Consider the following 12490-nt stretch of genomic DNA (forward strand, 5'->3'; position numbering starts at 1 on the left):
GCCATCTGTTCCTTGTTGTGGGTGGTTAAGTGAAATGGGCTGCCAATACAAATAGCCCCACTTGAGGTTTGTTTGCATAAATTGTTTTGAAAGCTTCATGACGAATTTTCAGGATTACTTGCAGTGGTAGGGACCTTGGCGGAGCCGGAAATATAAATTTAGAGATGCCAGTTGGAATCTATTAATTTGCTTGCAGCACGTTACCCTAGCTCTGCTGCTGGACTGGCTGTGTGACCTTGGGCCAGTGAATTAACCTCTCTGGACTTTAGTATTCTCATCTGCTCAATGGGATGTGATAGGCATAGTAGCTACCTTATGGGATTATGAATTGGAAACAAGAGGATGTATATTAAACGCTGAGCAGAGGGATTGGCATGTGGTATGTGCTTAACATGTGGAATTGACTAGAGTCTTTTTGCCGAAACGAGGGCAAGAACAGCTCCATTTGGTACTCAGAATCAGACAGCCCTGGGGTTGTGTCCCAGTTAAATAACTTGCTGTCTGACTTGGAAGAGTTATATTTTTGCTCTGAGTGTCAGGGTTTTGTTTTTTTTTTTTAATTATAGTTGATTTACGATGTTGCGTTACTTTCTGGTATACAGCATAGTTATTCAGTTGTACATATACACATTCTTTTCCATATTTTTTTCATTACAGGTTATTACAAGCTATTGAATATAGTTCCCTGTGCTAAACAGTAGGACTTTGTTGCATTATCTAATTTATATATGGTGGTGTGTATCTGTTAATCCCACACTCCAAATTTATCCCTCCCCACCTTTCCCCTTTGGTAACTGTAAGTTTGCTTTCTGTCTGTAAGTCTGTTTCTGCTTTGTAAATAAGTTCATTTGTGTCATTTTTGTAGATTCCACATATAAGCGATATCATATATTTGTCTTTCTCTGTCTGACTTACTTTTCAGTATGATAATCTCTAGGTCCACCCATATTATTGCAGAATGTCTGAGCCTCAGTTTTTAAATTTGAATAGGACGAACACCAGATCAGGAAGACAACTTGGGGGCACAGTATGTAAAGCACATAGCACTCTGTGTCAGATGCTCACGATGGCTGCCATCCTTGTTACTCCATGACGGCCGTGGCTGGGCTACTTCTGGATGAGTTTGAGCCTCTTACTGTCCACATCTGGGATGGCACATCCAGTCTGTCTCCTGTGTCTCCTGTGTTTGTTCTCATCTTGGTTGGAGCTACGTGGAGCAATTTCTTTAGAAAGAGCTACGTGGGAAAGAGCGATTGGTGCTGTCTGCCAGAGGCGAGGAGCGAAGAGTCGGGGCACCCGAGCGCATTTGATGACCTTGCTGTAGACTCTGGCAGGGAAGACACTAAGACTACAGCCTGCACAGATTCTGGTAAAGGAAGAAGATGCACAGAGTGAAGGCTCAAGGTGGAGAGGAGCCCTAGCATGTGACTTCCAAGAGCCAAATGTTGCAAACGTTGAGCTGGAGGTTTGATTCTCCTACGCTGCTGGCATCCTGGGGAACACTTCGGGGGAATCCCCAGGGAAATAATTCAGTCGGGGTTGATTCTCTCGGGGTGAGAGAGAGAAAGAGAAACAGGAGGCAGAGAGAAGTAACAAAAGTGTGAGACTAAGGACAGAGAAACAGACAAAAGACACAGGGAGGTAGAGAAAAGATAGACAGGGCAGACAAGAGACATAGAGTCAGAGAGACACAGAGGAGGAGATGGAGATGCAGAGAGGTGGACAGAGAGGGAGAAAACCAGAGAGACAGACAAGGTCAGACAGAGACCAAGATGGAGACACAGAGAGAGACAGCCAGGGAGCGAGGAAGAGAGATACACATGCAGAGAATGAAATAGAGGCAGAGAGAGAGAGAGGAGGAGAGATAAACAGAGACCGAGGAAGGAGAGGGAGGAAGAGGCCAGCGCCGCCCCTGGCTCCCACAGCTGGAAGCAACAAGGGAATCACGTCCAAATTCCTCTGTCTGGAGATTCAGATCTGCACGCCTAGGGGCCCTCAGAAGTGGTGGTGGCCCCCACCTCGTCCCAGGGACACCAGCTGCCCATCATCCCTCGGCCTGGCACACTGGCAGGACCTTTCCAGCTCCAGGGGCCTGAGCTGGTTCTTTCATCTTGCGGCCCCACAGTCCCATCTCCTAATGCAGAGCAGGAACTGCCCAGATGGAGCACAGGGCCAGGCCTCGTGGCCGGGCCGTGGAAGCATTTCTACCGATGACAGTTAAATTGTGGGAGCCTCTGTTCCTCATTTACATCACAGACGCAGGAGTCCTCTGACGACCTCCCCCAAATGAAAGCCAGCTGCCCCCATCTCATCCACTGAGCATTTTGCTTCACTTCAGACAGTCTCCTAACTTTCAACTCAAACCTGCTGTCTGCCTTGATAGGCTCTAGGGCTTAATGATATTTTATTGTGTGATTTCACCAAACCCTAGAGTTTTTCACTTATTTTAAGCTAATGGACTAAATCTGGACCCATTTGCTAAAACAAGCCCGGTTTTAGTAAGGAGTAGAGTGGTTACGCATAAATCAGGGTTTCAGGTAAAATATTAGGTTTCTATTGCATCTAAAGAAGCAACAGGCTGTTCTTTTATGTGATTGGTAGGGCGACCGACACAAGGCAGGTTTGAAACGTGCTTTTCTCCTGGGAGGGACGCACAGCAAATGATTTTGTCCAATGCCCTCCATCATTTGATAAATATTTGCCGAGCTTCTATTGTATGTAAGTCCTTGAGGCAGAGGCAATTGAAAAGCATGAACCAAAGAAGATTACATTCAGGGTAGAAATATTATGAAGTAGAAAGGGCTCAGTGCCTTCAAGGTGGACCAGGGGGCACGATTCTGAGCACCCTCCCTGGCAAAGGACTACATTCTCAGCTTTGTGGAGTGTGTGGCTTTGAGGGCAAAGCTTCAAGTTTGGGTAAAATTTTTGAGCTGTGGCTCTCAACCAGAGAAGACTTTGCCTTCTGTGGGAGCCTTGATGAGGTCTGGAAACATTTTCAGTTGTCACATCTGGGAGCACGGGGTATCAGGGATGCAGCTAAACATCGTTCAGGGTTCAGGACAGTTCCCCGCAGCACAGAATGATTTGATCTAAAGTATCAACTGTTTTGCTATCGAGAAACTCTATTTATTTTCATATTTTTTTGTACTGTGATTTTGTTTTCTTTAAATTTTTTTTTAAATTGAAGTATAGTTGCTTTACAATATTATATTAGTTTCAGGAGTACAACATAGTCATTCAATATTTGTACAATTATATTTCATTTAAAGTTATTATAAAATATTGGCTATATTCCCTGTACTGTGCAACATATCCTTGTAGCTTATTTATTATATACATATTAGTTTGTACCTCTTAATTCCACTGGTTTAACCACTGGCTTATTCTCTGTAAGTTTGTTTCTGTTTTGTTATTTTTATTTGTTTCTTTCATTTTTTAGCTCCCACAATAAGTGATAACATACACAACTTGTCTTTGTCTGACTTACTTCTCTAAGCATAATACACTCCAGGTCCATCCGTGTTGTTACAAATGGCAAAATTTTATTCTTTTGAATGGCTGAGTAATATTCTACTGTATATATATATATGTATATATATAATATATATATATATATATATGTATATATATATATATATACACACACCACATCTTCCTTATCCATTCATCTGTTGATAGACATTTAGGTTGCTTCCCCGTTTTGGCTACTGTAAATAGTGCTGCTATGAACGTTGCGGTGCATGTATCTTTTTGAATTAGTGTTTTCCTTTTCTTCGGGTATACTGGCAGGAGTAGAATTGCTGGATCACATGGTTGTTTTATATTTAGTTTTTTGAGAGATCGCCGTACTGTTTTCCATAGTGGCTGCACCAACTTACATTCCCACCAACAGTGTAGGAGGGTTCCCTTTTCCCCACATCCTTGCCAACATTTGTTATTTGTGGTCTTTTTGATTCTGACAGGTGTGAGGTGATACTGTATTGTGGTTTTGATTTGTGTTTCCCTGATGATTAGCGATGTTGAATATCTTTCCATGTGCCTGTTGGCCATCTGCATTTCCTTCTGCCCATTTTTTAATTGGATTGATTATTCTTTTTTGATATTGAGTTCTACGGGTTATTCATATATTTTGGATATTAGCTCCTTATCAGTCATACCATTTGTACATAAACAAATCCTGCTTTAGATCAAAGGAAGTGGGTGTGGTGATATATACGATCCAGATGGCCAGGTGGTCAGGTATAGCTGTGCAGGTTGTGCACTAAGCAACTCCAGTGGGGGCTAGTCACACTGCCTCTGATGAAAATGGGCCTCCTGGAGTTGTGCACTGCAACAGCCCTGCAGGTAGAGGGGAAAGTACAAGCAAAGGCCCAAAGGCAGGGCAGTTTGTGTGTGATTTGGCTTGAGCATAAGATTCTTGGAGGGGAGTGGAAGGGATTGAAAAGTTAGAGTTAAGCCTAAGGGCTAGGACTTTGTTCTGTGAGCACTGGTGAGCCATCAAAGACTTTGGAAAATAAAATGAAAGGATCTGGGATGTGCTTTGGAAAGACTCAGTGGGCAGCAGTGTGTAACAGAGATCGATGGCATCCTAGGGAGAGGAAGTTAGAGAAGGAGAGAGGCCGTGAGATGGGACACCAGCAGGAAAAGTGCTCCATCGCTGGTGGGGTCTGCCTGCGGAAGTAGACACAGCCCAAAGGTGAATTAATGGGGTGAGGAGGGAATTGAGGCTGTCTGTGTAATGAGAGCCACCATCTCCTGGTCCCTCTTGAGACTCCAAGTGGAGCCTCTTCCCTGGACTTGATCATAAACTGAGCACCCTCACCTGTAATGTGTCCAGTCTTCCTGGGGCTCTGTTTTTGCATCATGTAATAAACGAAACATTGTTCTTTAACATCATAATAATTTTTTCATTTATGGTGACAACAAAACCCACAGAAAGAGAAAGAAGAATGGACTTGAAAACGCCGTGAGGGTGATTCTCCAAGAGCAGAGGGCAGAGATGAGGTATCTGCTGTCAAGGTGAAGGGACGGTGATCTGGAAGCCATTCTGGTGAGCACCTGGGTGGCTCACATGCAGGGTCAAGTACACTAGACTGAGAATTAGCTGTGTGGGGTCCTAGTCTCTCCCGGCTACCTCGTGTGGCTGTGGGCAGTCCCCATCCACACCCTGGCTCCTAGTCTCCCCAGCTTTAAAGTGGCTATTTCCCCATCTTATTGCAATGAAAGTCCATATAATGGGTAAAAGTGGCAATGGACTAATCAGTTATGGGGTGAAGATCTGCTGGTTTTATTTATTATTATTAAAATGTGTTTCCTTGGTTGATTACTTAAAAGGCAGTGCAGTGTGAATGTCAAGCAGGTAGTCTTTGGAATTGCTTTCCGATTAGAAACCAACACTGCTCCCTAGTAAGTGGATGACTGTCAGCTAAAGAGTGAAAATTTCCGTGCCTCAGTTTTCTAGGTCTTTACAACAGTGGAGAGAATAGTACCACCTTGTAGAGTTATTCTGGAAATGAAATGAGTTAGTAGGTATAAAGCATTTACATAGTAGCTGGCAGAAAGTAAATGCTCAGTAAAACATTTGACGTACTGATCCTTATCGTTATTTTTTTCACGAGTCTCTTCTTGGTGCTTTTGCTTTAGGATTTGAGAGGTGGTCCTTATGGACCAGTTGGTGTGTCCAGTGTAAAAGATACTCAGCCAATTAAACACAGGAAATGACTCTGGCCCAGTCTCTCCAAAAGGTAGACCGTTTTGTTCTGCTGTTTTTATTCATCACCACCATGTGTCTTCTCGGAGAGTTTGTTGAACATGAGGGTTGGTCTTTGGGAGTTAAGTGTTTCCTTGAATCAGACCCATGAGAAACGAGCTGCCCTCCCATTTCTGCGTCTGGCACTTGAGGTGCAGCACGGGGACCCGGTCAGCTCAGAGTGGAAACAGCCATTGACAGGTGAATCACAGCAAGTCTTAGCAGGCCAGAGGGAAACGTCTTTGGTTATGCCCAGTAAGTATAACAAACTAAAACAGAAAAAAAACCCCTAATTTGGACGAAGTGATTTAAATTTGTGTGTTTTGATGGAACCTGGGATAATTTAAAGGAGGAAGGTGACAAATCTATGTTTCCAGAAAAACATTACCTGAAGCTGCATCCATTGATGTAAGCAATCACAGCGCCCCCTGCAGGAGGAAGCTAGTCACTATCTTCCTGCATGTAAGTCAGGGATAGTGGCTAAAAGTGGTGCTGGACTGACCAGTTATGGGGGAAGGATCTGCTGGTTGTATTTACTATGAAAATGTTTATTACATCAGTCGATTGTTTAAAAGCGTGGCTGGACCATAAGTCAATGATAAAAGATGAAATATTTGAACCTACTGTCCAAAGGTTTTGGGAAACCTGGGTGACTGAAAGCTGTCACCGGTCTTGGTGAGATGTAGACAATTCAGAATTGCCTCACGGTCAATAAGAGCCAGCTGTTACCAGGCCCTCCCCTGCTGCATCTCATTTAAATTCACACTGGGAACACCCACACACACACACACACATCCCGCCTCAAAACTGGGTCCTTTTTGGTAAATCTCATCAGCACTTTGACGGCAAGATAATGCCAGATTCACCTGGGGAAACTCCAGGGGCTGGCCTTCCTGGAGTCAAGCCCTATGTGGCCCCACCGTGGGGCCATGACCTTACATGGCCACTGGGTGTCGCTGTGCCACTGGGCTGGGCCACAGAGAGCACTTATCTGGCTGTTAAAAAACCTTGCCTCTTAAGGAAAACAGTGGAACAAGACAGTTGGGTGACTACTCAGACAGGCCTTAATTATAATGCAAACCTTGTCAAAAAATACGATGTTTACTGTAGGAGGCATTTTACATGACTAACTTTCACATGCTAGGAGACATTTTAGATCCAGTTTCAAACAAAATAAAAAGAAGAAAAGCAAAGCAAGAGAGAAGCCAAATGAACTTTTGCAATTCTTAATCCCCCAAATGGTGATATTCTGATATGTTATGTGGTTGTGTTGTGGGATGATGAATGCCAGGATGGATTTTTTTTCCTTTTTTTTTTTTGGTTCTGACAGCTTTTATTCCCCCCACCCCCTTCCAAGAGCCACAAAAAAATGTTTTTCAAATGAGCACAGGCAAGTTTGTGTCACCCGGTGATTGATTGCTCACTCTGGTTCAGCTTTTGATAATTAAGTTCTAGTCTTCACAGACGAAGGCTATCCTGCCAAATCCAAAATACCCTGGAAAATGTAAAATTAGAACCTTATGAGAAAAAAAGATTAAAAGAGCTAAATATATGTGTATGTAGTTTGGCTAAGTGGTGATTGGGGTGGGGTGCAGAGAGGGGGCACGATTTGATAACTGCCCACTAATCTCTATAGGGGCACATGGCAAGGGAGAGGGGGAGCATTTACACACAGGGATGGGGGGAATTCAGAGTAAGGAGACGACTTAAATAAAAAAAGAAGAACATTTAGGACAAATATCACTATAATAGCCCTGACTGATGGGGGCTAGTACTTCAATTAGGATAGCGTCTCCAAGGGGAAGTATTAGAATTCCAACGCTCGAGACATTTCATATAGGTTTATCCTAAACACAGGTTGGCGGTACTATACAGAGACCAAAAAACCCTATTCTGATCCCACAGGGGTGGGGCAGGTTTTCTTCAAACTCTTTCTGTCTCTGTAAATCTTTCATTTAGAAGCCTCGAGGTTATACACCATTAAATACAATTTGCTAACTGGAATGTTCAACCCCTCACGACTGGTTCTGATTCATGAGCTGGGGAAGCCATGTGACCGCTTCAGAAGTCCACCACGAAATCCCGGCGGGGGTCGGAGGGGGCAGCGTCACATGCTCATTGGCCTGGAGGCTGCCATCTTGTCTAGCTGCTTTTGTGGTTCACCCACTACACTCAAGCTGTGACTGGTGGAAAGCAGCCCGTCCTTTCACCAGGGATCAACACCACCGACCACAACAGAAACAGCTGAGTGATTTATTAGAAGGGACTGCAAAAGATACTTTAAAAGCAAATTCCCTTACCCCGCCATGTAATGTACCAAGGTTGGGGGGGGTGGTGTGGAAGGGCCAACTACCCATGTGACCATGACATTCTTGGCAGAGAGCACCCTCTTAGTTGGCGTACTTGAGTGGGCAGGAGCTGGGTTTCACAAACCATTCCTATCTTGAGGACTTCTAGTGTTCATTTGATCACCCTGAAAGCTGGATCCTTATCTGCCCCGGTAATTTATCTCTTTGGAAGGAGAAAGCAAGGGCAAAGACAGATGCAGTTGATAAATACACTATTTTGCAGTGTACAATTAGCCTCAGTTAAATGTTAAAGTGCTCCTGATGGGGGCTGCCTTTCTGCTGTGAAATTGATATTTTAAACTGCCAGGACTGGACTGGTTCTCCCCGGCCCCAACCACTTTCTTCCCTGGAGTGTGGTGGGGCAGGGGAGACACTTAAGTTTGCCCACTGAGAAATTTCTCAAATCTGGAGGGAGGATGAAGATATGGTCAGGCCAGGCCAGATTGGTTTTTCCTCTTTGCCAAGAAGCTCTTGGATTTTGCATCTGATTTGTGTGTGTGTGTGTGTGTGTGTGTGTGTGTGTGTGTGTGTGTTTGTGTATGCATCCGAGTGTAAGCCTGGCCTTAAGGGTAGTCTGGCCTGACCCTCGGCTCAAGGGGAGTGAGATAGCTTAAACCTGCTTTCTGTCAGAACTCCCTCCCCATCGAGATGGCTTGGTGGGAACCCAGAGATAAAAAATGGGAACTGACTTCTTCCATGGGGCAGGAAAACAAGCAGGAGGAAAAGAGGCTTCCTGCCCCTCTCTGTCAGCTGATAAGCCGAATGGGCCAGGTCTGCCTGCTGCGTGTTGATTATGCCTCCTGACGAAGCACTGTCGATGGGCACCACGTGGTGTCACAGTGGCCCCCTTGGGCAGTGTTCCCGCCTCTGTTATTAGGACAGCAACCTCGTCCCGTGGTCTGGCTTCTTAGCATTATAAACTGGGTCAAAGGTGGGAAGCATGCACTCATCTTGGGGACCGCAGAACAAGTTTATGACTACTCCAGGACCTCTTTGGGGCAAAAAAGATGCCTTCCTTGGTTTCAGGAAGAACCGAGTTACTAATACTGTTCTGAGTGTGGTTTATGTTTTCATTAAGCCCCAGAATTAAGACGAATGCTGTTCAAGGATCCCAAGCCCATGTGGTCGGTCTGGGGTGCAGGCTGGCATTGGGTACACACAGGCTTTCAGGGCTGAGATGGGAAAACAGAGGAAGGGGTGGCCATTGGGCTGTCTCTAGCCTTGCAACACTATGGTTACAGCTGAAAGAGGCTGGACAAGTTGCTTTACTTCTCTGAGCCTCCATTTCCTCATCTTTACAATGGAGATAATAATAGTACTTACCTAGAAAGACCGTTGCAAGAATTAAATTATCCCTTCCTCACCCCGACCACACACCCATAAAGCTTAGAGTGGTCCAAAGCAAGTCTGATGCATCTTTGTAAATATTAGGATGCTATTTCCCATTGTCATTCCTCTCATTCCTTCACTCAAGACCAGATTTTGATCTATGAGGGCACTAAGCACTGAAAATATTAAGGATATGAGGACTTGGGTGGGGACCCAAAGAACCTCTTGCTATGTTCTGAGATCATTCTGAAAGCAATATGGCAGCACTTGGTCAACTTAAGTATATGTATGACCCAAGGGCCAGCTGTTCAGACCCTGTGGATAAGCCCCGCGGAGATTCCCACACAGGTCACTGTAAAGAGGAAATACGTTGCATTGTATTTTCTGGTGGTGGAGACTTGGACAGACCATCTGGGTTCATCCTTGGGAAAATTGAGAATGCTCACCATAGAGAATGGAGAAATAGAAGCAACAGACTTAGTAACACACAGCAGTGGGAATCGGGTTTCAGTGGATGGCGTTATCGTGAGAAAGTAAGAAATACAATGAGAATATGCAGTGTGATGCCATTTATGTAAGTTAAATATACACCCACATGAAGAATACATATTTTGTAAGGGGACATGCAGTCATGAAGATAGACTTTAGAAGGACTCCCTGTGGGAGAAGAGCACAGTGGGTATTCATGGGAATTATCAGATAACCAGAGAAATACAGGGAAGTGGCTCTCGTCCAGAGGGATGATGGCAGTGCGTGGTAACTGAGGACAAAATGAACTCAACCCCTTGCCCCCGAGTTCCCAAAAGAGGACTGATTACCCCTACATGTTATGAAAAGTAAAATGATTATATAGTCATGTGTTATATATACACATATAACAATGTAACGTATTATATATACACACATAAAACTATGAACTAAGTAGAGAAAAGTTGAATAAATTTATGGATTTTCCCCATTTAAAACCCTTTTTATTTTGGAATCATTTTAGATTTACCGAAAAGTTGCAAAGGAAGGACGGACAGTTCCTCCAGACCCTTCATCCAAAGTCCCCTACTGTTAGCATCTTACAGAATCATGGTATATGTGTCATGACTCAGAAACCAACATGATACATTACTATGAACTAAACTCCAGACTTTATTAGAATGTCACCATTTCCCCACTAACGTGGAATCTAGGAGACTGCATTACATTTAGTTGTCAAGTCTTCTCCAATCTGTGATAGTTTCTCAGACTTTTCTAGTTTGGCTTGACTTGATGGTTTTGAGGACTACAGGTCAGGTAATTTGTAGAATGTCCCTAACTTTTGATTTTTCTACTGTTTTCTCATGATTCTGGGTAATAATGTCACAGAGGTGAAATACCCTTCTCATAACACGATATCCGGGGTATATGATATCAACATTATTTTTCACATGGGACATTAACTTTCAACCACTTATCTGCCAGGTTTCCCCACAGTAAAGTTAAGCACTTCTCTTTTTTTATATTCTATTATTTGGAAATGAGTCACTAAGTCTAGCTCATACTCAACAGGAGGGGAATTAAGCTCCACTTCTTGGAGGGGGTAAGTTTCTACATACATTTCTCAATGCATTTTTTCTTTCTTTCTTTCGTTTTTTTTTTTATTGTGGTAAGATACACGTAACACAAAATGACCATCTTAACTGTTTTTCTAAAATCCTTTTGTTTCAGACTTATAAGTAGGGGCACCAGGACCGACCATCACCAGCTGCCCAAATACCAAAAAATTATGCTTCCGAAATCTCTCGATGTGGATTCTACATATAGAGCCATCAAGCTGCCCTCCATGAGCCACTCATGATTAACCACCTTTAAGTGTACAGTTCTCTCAATGAATTAAAAACATAGCTTTATTGAGATATAGTTTGTAGCCCATAAAGTTCACCCCTTTAAAGCATAAAAATCAAGGATTTTAATATATTCACTGGGCTGTGCAACCAACATCGCCCCCATTAAGAATCATTTCTTATTCCCATCCTCCCCCCAGATCCTGGCAACCACTGACTCTATAGATTTGCCTATTTCGGATACTTTTTATAAATGGAATCATATAATACGTGGTTTTTGTGACTGGCTTTGCACTTTTCATCCACATCACAGCATGTGTCAGTAAGGCATTCCTTTTTATTGAGGAATATTGATAGTCCATATTCTATTTATCCACTTATCGGTTGATAACTATTTGTGTAGTTTCTACTTTTTGGCTATTATGAATAATGCTGCTATGAATATTCACATGTAAGTTTTTCTTTTGTGGACATGTTTTCATTTCTTTGGGGTATATTCCTAGGAGAAGAATTTCTGGGCCATATGGTAGCTCCGTGTTTCTCATCTGAGGAACTGTCAAATTGTTCTTCCAAAGTGGTTTCACCATTTTGCATTTCAGCTAGCAGCGTATGCAGGGTCTGATTTCTCCAAATCCTGGTTATGATCTGTCTTTTTTTCTGATAGCCTTCCTAGTGGGGATGGAGTGGTATCTCATGGAGGTTTTCATTTGCATTTCCCTAAGGGCTTATGATGCTCGACAGTTTTTCACGTTGTTTATTGGCTATTTGTATATCTTCTTTGGAGAAATTTCTATTGAAATCCTTTGCTCATTAAAAAAATTGAATTGCTCGTGTTTTTATTATTGAGTTGCAAGAGTTCTTTACATATGCTGAATACCGGCCCCTTATCAGATGTATGATTCGCACATATTCTCCCACTCTTTTGATTGTCCTTTCACTTTCTTGATGGTATTATTTGCAGCCCCCAAAAGCTTTTAATTTTGATATGTCCAATTTATCTGTTTTGTTGTTGTCATGGTTGCTTGTATTTTTTGTATCATATCTAAGAAACCATCGCCTAAACTAAGGTCATAGAGGTTTGCTCCTATGATTTCTTCTAAGAGTTGTATGTTTTTAGTGCTAACATTCAGCTCTGTGATCCATTTTGAGTTAACTTTTGTATACGGTGTCAGGAAGGGGTATCTTTTGCCTGAGGATGTCCAGTGGTTTAACTACCTTTTGCTGAGATGATGATCCTTTCTTCCATTGAA

The 12490-nt window shown here is 43.1% G+C and overlaps 1 non-coding gene across 1 annotated transcript; it reads right to left on the reverse strand.

Annotated features, from left to right (window-relative positions):
- Positions 1 to 11134: 11134 nt before the first annotated feature.
- On the reverse strand, positions 11135 to 11267 carry LOC123619337 (U11 spliceosomal RNA). Its single transcript, XR_006727912.1, has one exon. It is a non-coding gene; the product is annotated as a U11 spliceosomal RNA (small nuclear RNA).
- Positions 11268 to 12490: the final 1223 nt, after the last annotated feature.

Source organism: Camelus bactrianus, chromosome 9, assembly GCF_048773025.1.
Source record: "Camelus bactrianus isolate YW-2024 breed Bactrian camel chromosome 9, ASM4877302v1, whole genome shotgun sequence".
NCBI classification, from domain to species: domain Eukaryota; kingdom Metazoa; phylum Chordata; class Mammalia; order Artiodactyla; family Camelidae; genus Camelus; species Camelus bactrianus.